The 15,918-nt window shown below is 35.9% G+C and overlaps 1 protein-coding gene and 1 non-coding gene across 2 annotated transcripts in view; one reads left to right on the plus strand and one right to left on the minus strand.

Annotated features, from left to right (window-relative positions):
• Positions 1–15,918, plus strand: part of LOC115449509 — a 233,322-nt gene that overhangs the window by 16,556 nt on the left and 200,848 nt on the right. The window lies entirely within an intron of this gene.
• Trnap-cgg lies at positions 2,709–2,780 on the minus strand. The gene has a single exon. It is a non-coding gene; the product is annotated as a tRNA-Pro (tRNA).

Consider the following 15,918-nt stretch of genomic DNA (forward strand, 5'->3'; position numbering starts at 1 on the left):
CATCAACTGATTGTCTTACCTAAGAATCAAATCCAATACAAATAAAGCAAACAATCTTTAACAATATCACCACTTTTATCGATATCTTGACAAACTCGTTTCTCATCACTATCGGTAAATAAAGAGGCGCGTTGACAGCAATATTTCTTTCGGCCCGTCCACCTCGCGCCTTCCGGGACGATAATTTACCCGCGCCGGTCCCGTAATGTACGCCCGATTGAAACCTAAGCCTAATTGTTATTTACCGACCTGTCTTGGTGTTTCTGTGATTGTAAATTGATTTTTTTTCTTTTGGCTGTTGAATAAAAATAAAATGCTAATAGAGGCGTGATTTGCATTTAAGCACACTTTTTGAATCCAACTTGAGTGTGTATGTGTGCGCATGCTGTGTGTGTGCGCGTGTGTGCACGTATGTGTGTTATTTAAATACACAGATCTTCTGACATAATCGACCATAGATTCTTACGTTTTATTGCCACTCTTATAGCAATACTAAAATATAATATTATGAGACTGAATATTATGCAATAATATAATTTTTTTATTGATTTTTATTGCGGTAGCTTACCTTCAAACAAGCGTCCTCATCATTCAGTATAAAACACAATTCGTTCGACGCTCTCCGAATTCAGCAATAAGTCAGTATTTCGGTTGTATTGCTCCCGCGCGGCCACTTGCCGGTAAACACTCGTAACGTGTGCGAATCACGCCATCCAATACCTCGTATAGCCCATTGTACATCCGAGCTATGTAATATCGCTTGCAGTAAATATTTGTTTGAGCATTTGCCCGTTGGAATACTAAACGTGTTCCCGATACGATTTAGCACCAAGTACTAGATAATTTTTTTTATTAGTACTCACCTTTGTTTTGTATTGGATCGTTTACAAAATTGTAGCTTTCGATATCACCTGATTTAAACTATGCCTTGCCTTTCGATATGTGTGCAGAATTTTATTTAGTACTAGCTTCCGCCCACAGCTTCGCCCGCGTGGATTTCGGACTTCAAAAATGGAGCCGGTCGCAAACGTTCGAGAATGTTCGTTTTACGAAGCCACTCGCTAGGTGATTCGCTAGCGTCTAGGTGCCAAGCAAGCCGCCTGCCTGTGCGTTCGCGACCTTATATATATACAAAAATAATCCTTATAGCATGTTTCAGTATTCACGCATGATGGCTTATTATTAGCGTATTTCATGTATAACTTTGGTGTTTCTATACCGATTTCTATGATTATTTTTTATGGAATATTTAATAATGTTAACTTTTTTAATTAGGGATGACTGAGAGTGTTATAAACGAAGAGTAGACAAATATAATGAGAAAGCTTCAAACTGCTAAGCTATCGGGAGTTACACGTGTTATTGTGAATCAACCATAAAAGATAGACATATGCTGTCGTGGGATATTTTTTACATAATTTTAAGGAGAACATTTAGTCATACATGATTTCTGTGTAGCTTTAACCATTAAGGTTGCACACGCGACGGAGGCTAAAAAAATGGAGTAACTTCTCCCGTTTTCCCAACATTTCCCTTCACTGCTCTGCTCCTATTAATTGTAGCGTGATGAAAAGTATACTATAACTAGCACAGGAGTATGACAAATAATTGTACCAAGTTTCGTTAAAATCCGTCGAGTAGTTTTTGTTTCTATAACGGTTATACAGACAGACAGACAAAAATTTTACTAATTGCATTTTTGGCATTAGTATCGATCCCTAATCACCCCCTGATAGTTATTTTGGAAATATATTTCATGTACAGAATTGACCTGTCTACAGATTTATTATAAGTATAGATAGATTAACTAATTAACTAAGTAAGCAATAAATTCGTGGTGTTTGCATATTGCTCGTGAAATAAATGAGCACGTGCAAAATTTTTATTAGATATGCATGTTGGTTATGGAATTAGAAAAAAATATATATGAATGCCTATTGCTAATTAGACACAGCAATCAAAGACGAGCGCCGGGATATGGCTAATTTATTGACTTTGCAGCAGAGGCAAAAGGTATTTTTTTCCAAAAGCAAACCCGATACAACATATACATAGGTACTGATATGCATAAATGCGGTCTGCATTTTTTTCTATAGATTATTACATTCTAGTTTCTACATAATAGGAAGCCGGCAGAAATCGGGTTATATGGACCTATCGCCATTGCTCTGCAGTTTACGCGGGTACATACTAATATTTTGACAATTATGTTCAATATTATTGACACCCCTATTCAATATTTTATAACCAGTAGGTCTTATTATGCAAGAATTTATTTTGGTTACAATGTGGACTCTTTGTCTACTTCTACCGCGAAGTAATAGCGTGCAAGTTTTGAGTTTCGATTCAAAGGTAATTCCCGTCAGCGTGATTATTTGACATTATGAGATTTAAAAAATAATGGATTTGCTTTTTGGTTGTCAAGCGCGCCAGAGTTACACAGGGTACGCAGGGTTTTGCAATTTGAGGTCATGGCTGGTATTGCTGGCTATTGTGGTAGGCGAGCATCTATCAAGACAAGATTAAATATCTTGTCTTTCAGTTGTATAAAAAAAATAAAAGCCAAGTAAAAAACGGTTTTAGGTATGGAGGCAGTTCCCCATTGAAATGGAATATGTAGACCTAATACTTGTTTCTTTTTGTCTTTATTACGATTTAACACGTGTTCCACATGCTATCTTCAATAGCAAATATTAAAAAAGCACATTGGGCTCGTCCGGGATTTGAACCCGGGACCTCTCGCACCCGAAGCGAGAATCATACCCCTAGACCAACGAGCCGATGACAATACTTGACTAAAATTGGCATGTAGAGATATGATTACGTCATTTAACCGCCACGAATGACTAACTCCTTATTGCTCATGTGTTTTCCAAGAAAAATAACCAAAACATGTCATACAAATTTACTAGAGTTAATTTACTAAACAACTAGAACATTTTAAACTTAGCACCGTATTGGTTTGTTATTGTTGGGATTTATAATATTGTAAGCAAATAAAATTCCCGCTCCAGCCCTATTTTCGCTCCATCCTAAACCAATTGCCCCAACTGACTATCCATACTGAAATAGGAGACGATAGCGGGAACGACTACGAACAGTCCTGTAATTAGAGTAAAACATACACTAGATATTTATAATTACTCATTCCCATAACTAGCATTTCTTGATCAGCCAGTACCGAAATTCTGAAATGTGTATTTATTATTATATTATGTTTATTACATGTTATAAAAACACATTTTATGCAAAGACCGAGGCAGGGGTTAACATTGAAACAATTTTTCATACTCTGTTAAATTTTAATTCGTATATTTACATTTGTGTACTTTTTAATCTTTTTTAAGTTTCATGTTACCGCGATGCACCCACTACAGGTTGACTGGGAGATAATGCCTATGCCATTAAGTCTGCATATATACATTTATATATTTAGTACAATAAATAAATATAATTGTTCTGTAATGTCTCAAATCCATTTCAAGCGTCTATTTACGTCTGGTTAATATAAATAAAAATTAAAAAACACAAACATAACATTACTAGATATACACTTCCATGCAACACAAAAGAATATTACAGCCCGCGGTCCCACTAAATAATTTTAAATATCTTGGCGCATGACACTACGAAGTTCTATGTAACATTTTGTCTTAAGGCGACCGCGGACGCGACGTGACCCACCGCCGCAGTATTCCAACCTCCTAACGAGTTTTTGAGAGCGCCCCCTGACAGGGAAGCCATCTTAAAGGGATTTGCACTTTGTAACTAAATTGTTGTATACGAAATAGATATGGCTTGGAGACAGTAAATCGCGAGCTTGGAATTGAGTTTTAGTTCTAGTAAAACCACATTGGATGATAATGTTAGGTATTAAGAAATCGGAATGTGGAAATAGATATTATGTTGGCTGTAAGTAGAAGGTAAAACTGCGCATAGCATCATAGTATAGCGCGCTATATACAGTACAAAAGTAGCTGAGCAAATTTAAAACTTCACAATGGTTGTACTTCAAAATATCATTTACTCGTAAAGATACAAATTAGCGCACATCACATCAACACAAACCTAAACAAACTGTACACTCGATTGACATATTAATGAGCGTGACAATTTCCAAGCGAACCTACCGATACCCAGCGATCCGTCCATTAAGTATTCATCTCGCGACATTAGCGGCCGCCGTTATTAAAACCACCTGTAAATCCCACACTCCTTGACGTGACTTGTCGACGCTCCACACGTAGAGGGAGAGGGCAGAGGGGGAACGACAAGACTCAGGGGGACGTCCCTTCCGCCCCCGTGACTTTTGTCTCGAATCTCAGCGCACGTCTTGGACATCGAGGACACGTCTTACAGAATTAATAATAAGCCAAGAAGCCGGCTGTGGTTTGGGCCGCAATGTGCCGAAATTTCTAACCCTCATTAAGGCCCTTCTGCACTCACGGCGCGCTCGAAACTTCCAACGTTCGCGCGCGCGTTCGCTGCTTGTTTATTGGTGTTGCCAGCATCTTGCTCCTTGTAGCGGGTTTTAATAGTCGAATTAAGAATGTTGTAAGCGTTCGCAATTCCCGTTACAGCGGTAACGGTAATTTATTTTACTTTGTCTCCGTTTACCTGTAAGATGCTAATTGTGGTGCTAGAGAAAAGAGATTTTGGAAACGTTTTCCTCCATTTTTACATTTTAACTTATTATATCTAATTAGTGACCAAGACCAAATACCCAATATAAACAATACGGGCTTGTGATGTCATTATTTTCGTATATCCATGCTATTTAATCATGAATATATTGCAATGACTATTGATTAACCTTGAAATTCATAACAGAAATCAATATACAGGTAATTGTAACACATTTTTCTTATTATCTTTTCCCACGTTTTATTAAATACTAGAACTCCCGCTAGATGGCGTTATATTAAGATAAGACCGCGGACTAAGAAATCTTTTACATCTATTTTTTTTAGATATGAATGAATATCTACTCTATGGGCTCGAGAGCAAAATTTTAAAATTAAACTAAGTAGGACACTGCTAGCTACTGTCAGATCAAAAACTAAATTTAGTCAACACAATAATTCTAAATTGCATGAAATATGCTCTATTCGCCTTGATTTATTACATAATATCGTCGTCTTTAACTTATTTGTAACAGCTACAAATAGATAATAATAATATTATACCGACTGTTCTGATAAGGTGTTGGAACCCTTGAAGGCGCACCAAATTTTAATATCTTCATAAAATTATTTTCATAAAATTGTTTCATAACAAAATATAAAGAAAAAGTTTCAATTGAATTGCAACATACCACTACATTTATAATATTAATTAATAAAAACAAACTATATAATCTTGCATGCCGAAATGAATAGTTCAAATACTATAACAACAAATGGGAGCTCACCTCTCGACGGTCACCAAATTTATGCCGGCCTGTATTATTGAAAACATCAGTTACTAGCACTTGTCGTAACAAACCACCATGTTACTGTTTTAACAATCAATATCGCTAAACTATAAATAATTCAAACAAGTCTCGATTTCTATCACAATTATCTATTCATTGCGGTTGTGAAATTCAAACATCTAACATTGTTAACAAGTTGGCGACATTGCTGGGGTCCCGATGACAACGTCTTGTCAAGCTGGCCCTCCGGCTATGATAGTTGAGGAAATAAACACGCCTATAATACTCACTATCAACCTCTTAGTTCCCAAGATTATTTGTTACAAGAAATACTTACGATGAATGGTATATTAGGTACCTACTTAGACATGTCCAATACTTGAACAGTTTTAGTTCGAACCTTATCAGTGTCTTCTTGGCATAGTGGCACGTAGTCGATGTATCGATCAATCCTAGGTTCGATTCTTTAGTCAGATAACACTTTGTAATAACGGTAAAATTAAGCCAATTTACTTCAGCGATATAAATATCTATTTTAAAATATTTGTTATTTGGATAAGCTAAAAGTAGGTGGAAGATTGTTTTAACTTTGTACATACATACAAAAACTTTATCATGATTATTATTCGTTAATCTAAATCACTAAAAATAGATTTAACATATCCCACCCTTAACACAAACAAAATCCATACATGTTATTGAATTAATATTCATTCCTTAAAAGCGAAATGTATTTTCTTTATTCCTACTTAAACCTTCCCCCGTTGGCGTAGAGAAAATTTCTTAAATCCTTTACACACACATTTTAAGCAGAATGAAAACATCTTACACGAAGTAAAATTTTCGAACAGCCGTATGAAAATGTAACCATTTATTTTAAGACGTGCCCGTCTCGAAGGAACGGAAATTCATAATAATTTCAACGGCTGTGGGGTGGAATCATTTTCGTAAAATCAAAAGTTCGTTTCAAATTTCAATTACTTATTCGTCCGATGCGTGCTGCATGCTCCACTGTAGGAAATGAAATAACACTTAAACATGATTTATGTTTGAAAATATATTATAATATGAATAAGACATTGTTTTCTTGGATATAGGTGGGCACGTGTTCTTGTGATTTATAGTTTTAATTTACTGGTGTGGACGTAATTGAATTATGGGTACATGTTTGTGCTTTTATATTTAAGTATATTTATGTTTTATTTGTCTTGGGTATTTATGTGTGTGTATTAACTGTATAATTAGCTTTGATTCGAATTTATACCTTATGTAGCAATAATGCTGGCTGTTGGATATATTTTATATTCGCCCGGACAGCGACCACCGTACACAAGGTGTTAAAACCCGCCATAGTGGCCCACGTAAGTGGTGTCTCGTTCCGACATCAGCCAGTGTGTATCTGGTATAACAGGCTGGCATAATGATGTCGACTGTCAAGGAGTAAATAATAAGTGGGTCCACTTTGCCGTGGCCAAATAAAAAAAAATGCTGGCCAACTAGCCTATTATAGCTTTGAAAGCCAAGAAAGTACCTTATATTGTCTAGAACTCGTCAGGAGTACAAGAGGGACAGAGGTTTCTTAGATCAAAAGTTTGATGTTATTTGATGGGGATACCTGAACTTAAATGTGATATAAAATATTTATTTTGTCTACGAAAAAGAGCCTTATCACATCATGTTTTTTTACTCTCATAGGAAATTAAGCACCTTACTTAAAATAATAAACATGCTAGCCCGTGAGTGCCAGTCGCCAAACCGAACAACTATGAAGGGATTCTCCGTTAAGTTCGCTGGTCACTTGTTGGTCATTGGTTGGTCTGTTTGCAACCGCATACGATATTCATCAACTACCGGAATCTATGGAATCCTAAACGAACACATTAAATACAAATATAAGGGATACCACCGTGGCAATCGATTTTCGACCATAACCGTCATTCAATTAAGAATCCATTGTACCACACGGTTAACCTTCTCGTAATGGACTTCATTACGAGAAGATTGATATAATAAATTATAACCTTATAGACTACTTTGAATAAGTACTAGGATCCAGAAATGGAAATGCTCACTGTCAAACACGCACGCCCGAAACTGTTTTACAATAAATTTTACATTCTTAAATGTAGGTCCGAACAAAAACAGAACACGAAAGTTGGGCGGTACACAGCCGTCCTCGCGAGAATTTATATCGTTTCGAGAACAAGAAAACAAAAGTGGAGTCGCGCCAAAGGTACATTATCTTAACAAAGTACAGCAATTAGGTACACGTTCTACATCTGACTCTAATAATTTAAATATGATAAAACAAAGTAAGACGCCGACGCTAAGAATAAGGCGGGCTATGGGTTAACTTATTTATAAATTCAGCGGTGAGACGGGGCCGGGTAACCCTTCCGTCGTAATGCAATAAAAGGGGCCACTCATACAAGTATCACCGCTTTACGTGCGCAGTGATAAAGGCTAATCCGACGCTCTTCGGGCACATTGATCTTTACTTATTACATTTACTGATTACAAGCATGCCGCCGGCGAGATGAGTGTGCCGTGTTTATCGACTGTGTATGAATGAAGTTCTAAACTTGGACGTAATTTATTAGAACTAACATTTTGTATTTGATTAAAATATTAATTTCTTATGTTTACACGAATGTTAGAAATTAAAATTACAATATTTTTCAGATTTTATCGCGGTTTTTATATTTTAGTTTTCTCCCGACGTTTCGACGATTTTGCAGCTTTCATGGTCACAGGGAAGACTGAGTAATGTTCATCCGTAAAGTCAAAGTTACAATATCTACCTACATTTTTACAATTATACAACTTTTTAAATTTTGGCTGTTGGTGGTCCGATCTACGCAGAATGAGCTCACAGTGTCTTGAAGTCTGGCTGCCGGTCTTTTGGGTTCCAATTAATTAAATGTAGAACAGGATCCCAAGCTTGTGCAAGCTTCCAACCATCTTCGCTATTGAAATTTGTATTTTTTAAAATTTCAATAGCCTCGCGAATCATCCTAGGCAGGAATTGGTGTTCTTTGGCAAGGATTTGTGGCTTGAAGCATAAAAATACGTGTATTTTTTATCAAAGTTCGGAAATATCTGCAACGTGATTGAATTATGTGACGTTTTTGTTTAAGGTGTTTAGCTTAATTCAATTCATTGATGTTCTCTTCGTACCAATGCAGAACCGCAAGACGAACAAAAACATTAAAGTAGGAGATCAATAGGCCGCAATCCTCTAAGCGTGAGCGAAACTGGGGGCGTACTCAAAGCTATAAAATTACAGATCAAAACTCTATCGACCCGGTGGCCTTTATTCTGAATCAGCCGAGCGCACTATCAAAGAAAGTCTACTTAGGAGTTACCGTCTTAGGGTCCGTAAGTTTGTTCGCAAGGGTTACGATGCGGGCGCGGTGTAGGGTACGTTTTTGAATGTAAATAGTGGTGCGTGGGGTATCGCATGAATTAAATTTAAGTAATTAATGGCCGCTGTTGTGGCTCTGGACTGTTGTGTTTTAAACTCCATCGATAAAGCAATTTCGTGGGACAAAGCGAGCTAATCACTGCTATCGGTGTTTTTTGTGTTTGTTTAATTTTTCCCGTGTTTAGTATGTAAATTCTAAATAGTGTTAAAAACATTATATTTTATTTTCGTATTATATTTAAAAGCCACTATTGGCATTGAATTTAAAAAGACGAAGATTTCGCGCCTTTCGTGAAATAACTTTATATTCCTGATATTCGTGCACAAACTACTCAATTAAAAACTACTGGCTGTTTTAATCTACCTTTTATATGCAGATTATAACGCCCGATCCGCATACATACGTAATTTCGGCGGTTCTCGCACTAATTTCATATTAACCCTGCTGGCAGCCGCTGCGGCCTGAGGGACCGCACGGGTCATTTATTAATTACAACTACCTTCATGTTGCTTGAGGGGTAGTCAACGACTGAAGAAAGGGACGCTATATTTTAAGACGTCAGCGTCATCTGGTCACAGTGTGTGCTCCGTGAATTATTCGAATTTCGAATACCAGCCGACATTAAGATAATGAATTTTTACATGTAATGTTTAGCACAGTTTGTATTCTGTTTGTTTGTTTTGCTTTGAAACGTGAACGAAGATTTGAATTCTAAAACAGGCATATCAAAAAGAGTAACAGAAATATTTATTATTATATATTATTTTATATCGATATTATAATTCACGCAAATAATATATTTTACAGTCATTTTAATTACACCCTTGCTTCTATAGGAAGATCAAAAACAAGAAGTAAGCATTTCTAACCTCTCATACTGCATTGTAAGATTTCATAACCTCAAACACATAAAATATAAAAATAATAACGATAGACTGTTATTAATCATCGAATGTAATTTTATTTCAATGTTCAAATTACTAAGTGTTCTAAGTCGGAAAGTCTTAGCGGATGGCTCACTGTAGATACGTCTATCTGAATGATATGATCAAAGCGTTCTTCGGTCCCGAGTCTGTTAATCGACGAAACGCCAAACTCGTGGTGAGGTGTTTAGTTATTGCAGTGCTGACCGCTTTGAAGATAATTGAGATCAATAATGTCTTCAAATGGAAGTAGAATATAGTTTTAATTACTTTCTGAATAAATTTTTATCGCCGATCTGATTTGGTATTTTGATTCTTAAAATGTTTGATGTAAGGAATAAATTGACAAAAAATATTTCTTGAAGTACTTACAGTGGTTTAGTATTAAAAATAATTATTTGTAATTGATAAATACTGTTAATATAAATTAGATGAATACGTTTTATAAAATAAACTTCAAAATATCGGTGGTATAAATTAGTTTAAGAAAGTTTATTTCCGTGAGTTGCGAGTTTTTTTACGTTCTAGCATAATAAAATAAAATAATCTTTACTTACTTTTAAATTATTTTTTTTCCTTATTAGCTAATTGTAATAATCTCCATTTAAGCAAATATAATACCTTTGCTAGGAGACTACGTATATCCATACCCATTTTATATTATTGTTAAAAATATAGTTCTGTTTATTTATTTATTTAAAACTTTTTTGTACACAGAAAATGTAAAAAAAAAGAAAACTAATTTGTATACAGACGGTGGAAAAGTTAACATTGGTGGTACAATTTGTTGTATGCGATAATAAGACTTATATTTGAGTAACCGTCTTATTATATATTATAATAAGCTACTCAAATTAAAGTCTGGTATATAATGGTATACCATTATCTCTATTCAAGATAATCAATAATTTCACGTTTCAAGTCTATCAAACGAAAACAGATTTGCAAGCAGTCGTCAACAACAAAGGCACGATGATGCGGTGTGACAAGTCAGATGCTAATCAGTCAACCCTTTAGGTCGACAAATCGGAAATTAGGGACGCATGAGCGCTCGCGGGTTAACCCCGACTTGGGCCGGGGTCTTTTCGGCCCTAGAGACTTTGTGTGCCCCGTCTTGTTCTTTGAATATTTAACGCTGAACAAATGCTGTTTCACATCGACATTACAAACAATTGTATATTGACTGTCGAATAACACTCACATTCTTAGAAATGTGTTAACTGGATATTAAGTTGTCTGTTTTATGAACCAGCTTGATAAGTCAAAACCATGAGTCATTTTTTCTTTTAATATCAGCCCTGTATATATATTGTCCCAGTATTGGGCACGGCCTCCTCTACTACTCAGAGGGATTAGGCCTTAGTCCACCACGCTGGCCTAGTGCGGATTGGTGGACTTCACACACCCTCGAAAATTCTTAATAGAGAATTTCTTAGGTGTGCAGGTTTACTCACGATGTTTTCCTTCACCTTCCTTCCTTCAAGCGATAATTCACAAAGAATACATACATATTTTTTTAGAAAAGACAGAGGTGTGTGCCCTTGGGATTTGAACCTGCAGACAACCGCCTCGGCAGTCCGTTGCACAACTAACTAAGCTATCGCCACTGCAATTTTTTTTTCTTTGAATTCTACGAAATAATAGATACGGAAAGACTGCTCCCAAGTCAATGTTAAACTATAAATAAAATATCTCCAACCTTTGTCTCGCTTGCAGTCTGGCACAAAAGAGTTAGTTAAGAATACAATGACAAAATTATGAAACTTTTTCTAGAGAATAAGTTCACAAATTATGCTCTATTGAAATTCAGCATGTGCAGTGCGTTTGCAGAAAACAAGGTGATTCAACCATTCTATTGGCGACATACGAAAAAGTTTTGAAAGTTATTAGGGATCCGATAGCGCGGCACAATTGAATTTTGCAGTCTATTTAGCGTTTTGAAAATATGTGACGGGTTGAGATGATAGTATTCGTTTGTTATAGAAATTTGTGGACTTTTTAGGACTGTTTGGCATTTATATCTTAAGACTGAACATTGAATTATGGATTTAAATACTTACTAATAAAGTCAGTTTGAGACTGGTCCGTAATGTTGTTGCATAGACCATGACATGAAAATGGTTGTGAATTTGAAACCATGAAATTAAATGTGAATTTTATATAAACATCTAAATATGGTTAGCATTAATGTCTGTTAAGTCCGTATTTATTTACATTGTCCTTTCGATAATATTAATAAATACTGCCTCAGTGGCGTAATAGTATAACGGTACAACTGCAGTGCCGAAGTCTTGGGTTCGATAATCAACTTGGGCATAATGACATTTGTCTTTTTTTTGCTTAGTAACACTATCTGGAATTAGTGCCCGATATGGCGACAGGCTCGCCCGCATTCACATCAAGGGATGAAACAAATAGGCAAAACGTAGGTGTCCTGGTTACATCTCTGCCTACTCCTTCGGGGATAAAAAAGGCGTGAGTGTGTATGAAATTAATAATTGTCGTTAATAAAAACGTCCCCTCACCTGTAATTACACTGATGTTGTCCTAAGTGATATTATTTCGTCACATCATGTAGGTTTCCGCTGCATTACACGTAAGCCTGCTGGACTAGCGGGAGACGGCTCATGAATTTCTCATTTATCACAGCCGTCTTATGACCATTGTGGTTGTTATTTTTATATCGGAGTTAGTGTTTGTTTATATATGTCTATATGTACTTATTTGAGTTTTGGAGAATTTTTTTTTAGAGTTTCGAATGTGCTTTGTTCGTTTCACAAGAAAATAGTAATGTTAAATAGAACGAGATCCAGTAGATTCAGATGTTAATCATTTTGCCATGTAGATGTTTTAGTAATGAATTAAAAGCGGAATATAATATAATAAGTAAGGAAAAAAAAACTGGCGTATTCATAGTTTTATCGAATTATTTTACGTCTTTTTAACCGACTTCAAAAAAAAGGAGGAGGTTATCAATTCGACGTGATTTTTTTTTTCTATGTTTGTTACCTCAGAACTCGCTCATTTATGAACCGATTTGGAAAATTCTTTTTTTATTCAAAAGAATTTCTCTTCAGATTGGTCCCATAAAATTTTTTTCAAGATCGCTTCGGTAGTTTGGTTTTAAAATTAAAAAAACTAGAATAATTATGTCGTCCAAGAAAACGAAATCGCGAATTCAGCTTTCCTGTGACGTATTTAGTTATGTTTTTGCATTGAGTTTGGTTGGCTATACTTCTCACATACTTATACATATAGCATAACATCTTTTCCCCGTGTCAGGGGTAGGCAGAGGCGGATCATTTCATCGCGATAGTCGTACTGTGTATGAAACATATCTGTTGTGTTTCTGGGTTGGGTTTAATTGAATCTACTTCTTACATACATACATATATGTATATAGCATCACACCTTTTCCCCTTTTTAGGGGTAGGCAGAGATGTACACCACAGCGCGATAGTTGTAGTATGATCGAAATATATTAGTTGTGTTTTTGCGTTAGGTTTGCTTGAATCTACTTCTTACATACATATATATAGCATCACATCTTTTCCCCTTTTCAGGGGTAGGCAGAGGTGTAACATTTGAGCGCGATAGTCGTACTGCGTGCGAAACACATTAGTTGTGTTTTTGTGTTGGGTTTAGTGGACTCTACTTCTTACATACATACATACATACATATAGCATCACACCTTTTCCCCTTTTCAGGGATAGGCAGAGGTGTAACACCACAGCGGGATAGTTGTACTGTGAGCCAAATAATATCAGTTGTGTTTTTGCGTTAGGTTTGCTCGAATCTACTTCTTACATACATATATATAGCATCACACCTTTTCCCCTTTTCAGTGGTACTCAGAGGTGTAACTCCTCAGCGCGATAGTCGTATCGAGAGCGAAACACAACTATGCCATTGAGACTAGGGATTGCAATCCGGTACAAACTTAAATCCGGCCGGATTCAGCCGGAATCACGAGAATTCCGCCGGATCCGGCCGGATCCGGATTGGTATTTTGGGTGTTCAACATAGCGCATATTTCTAACTTCATGGTATAATATAAGGAATAATCTACGGGGAAAAAATAGAAACGATTTTGTGCGAAAATCAACTCTTATTTATTTATAATTATTATCAGTCAGTTATTATATAATAATCAGTCTCAAAGATTACAAACAACAGTGAAATATATATGGTTTAAATTAAGTTAAGCCCGTTCATAAAAACTAAATTAAATCAACATCATATTCTTCTATAATCCAAATTAAAATTTTCAAAATCAACAGCTTATGGATACTATACCCATGCATTCATTACAGCACAGATCACTTTTCTTGTTGGAAAAACGCTTTTAGAAAACAAATTGTATTAATAGTATCATCCTTTAGCCTACTTTTCAAGGAACTGCAAATATAACCAGCGGCCGAAAAAGCCCTTTCAGCTTCAACACTGGTTGGTTTCACTAAAGTCAAAAAATTATATATTAGAGACAAGTATTTCCCTCTATCTCCTTCAGTTTCAAAAGCGCTCATTTCTTTCTTAAGTTTTTTTAGCACGGTTTTGATAAGAGAAATTACGTTTTTCTTAATATATCGGAACCGGCCATCGGATCCGGCGATATTGTTGGATCCGGTAGGCAACGAAAACGTACCGGATCCGCCGGATTACCGGATCCGCCGGACCGGATTGCAATCCCTAATTGAGACGGTCTATTTTTTACTAACACAAAAAAGCAAAAAATAAAAATAATTTTAACAAAAAATTAAACCGCCTTCAAAAACCACTCAAAACCAAAAAATAATTTCACATAACAAGTATATATTGGATACCAATTTTGGAGTCGGTTTAATTTTATGTTAAAATTATTTTTATTGATAGTTTTGAACTGTCAATATGCTCCTTATAATTATTTTTTTTATTTAAACACAACTTACTCGATTGTGTTGGTCGCGAATTAATATTATGTGTAATTTGGGAGAAGATGCACACAATCAAAAATTTTCGTTTCATTTTCATTTTAAAATTAATGAAATAATATATTCATTATAAAAAAAATATACAACCAAAGATGTCGTATTGTACAAATATGACGTTTGATTGTTTTTCTATATGCGCCGTTTCGCTGAGAGCAGCGTCTTAAATTTTATTAAGAATTTATTTATTTGCGTTATTCAGAAATAAGTATACGAAATACTGGCAGCTGCACACTAAAAAGAAAACAAAATGACAGCCGGCCAGTGGCAGCCGGACAATGTAGGTTCGAAATTTAAATAGTCCAGCGCGCTGTCGGTGGCGACGTATCGGCTGTCACATTACCACCCCCGCCGGCGTGGTGTTATTATCAAACTTTTGAAGGGTCTCCGGTCGCCGGCGCGACGCCGACCCGCAGCCCCGGAGATGGACGATAGAAAACCATGGAATGTGCTTTTACAGTTAGATTATCAGAATGGCGAATTGAGATCATCGTGTTTCCTGGTACATTTTTTAAATCATGTTAAGTTTTGTTTTGCTGCGTTTTTATTCGTTGATATGTTTTCTGCGTAATCTTTTCTATCTTGAATTTTAGTCCATCCAGCTTTACTATTTACATATTAAATACTCGGAACGGTTAAAAATGTTTCCAGGTATTCGAAAAACTCATAATATTGTTTCTGTTTACCAGACTTGAGAATTTAACCCAATACCTCAATCGATTTATAGCATTAACATACTGCCACTACCATTACCAATACTTATTATTATAAACGGTATAATCGTTCCCAAACTAGGCCAAGATCTAACCTCCTACTTAAACATCTTGGGGTAGTGAATTATAACTCAAAACCTCTTCATGGAATTTCACACATAAAACAAACATATTTAAGTCCATTTTACATTGATCAAAATTAATCCATCTCCACACTGTCCAACTATCTGACCACACAGTCCAGGAGACGCATATGGTAATTCCTTATTCCAATAGGAAATAGAGGCGGTCACTCGCAATAATCCATCACGGGCGGCCACCGGTTATTTGTTTGCGCCGGTTTTGCCATGTTTTGTGTCATTTTACGTATTCCTTACAGGTTTTGATAAATATTTGTTTCGTTCAAGTTCGGACACATTTAGGAATTGAATATCCGGACGGGTTCGTGATTGGCATTAGATCTCGGCTTTTGGATA

This window comes from Manduca sexta, chromosome 17 (genome assembly GCF_014839805.1).
Source record: "Manduca sexta isolate Smith_Timp_Sample1 chromosome 17, JHU_Msex_v1.0, whole genome shotgun sequence".
In the NCBI taxonomy this organism is placed as follows: Eukaryota; Metazoa; Arthropoda; class Insecta; order Lepidoptera; family Sphingidae; genus Manduca; species Manduca sexta.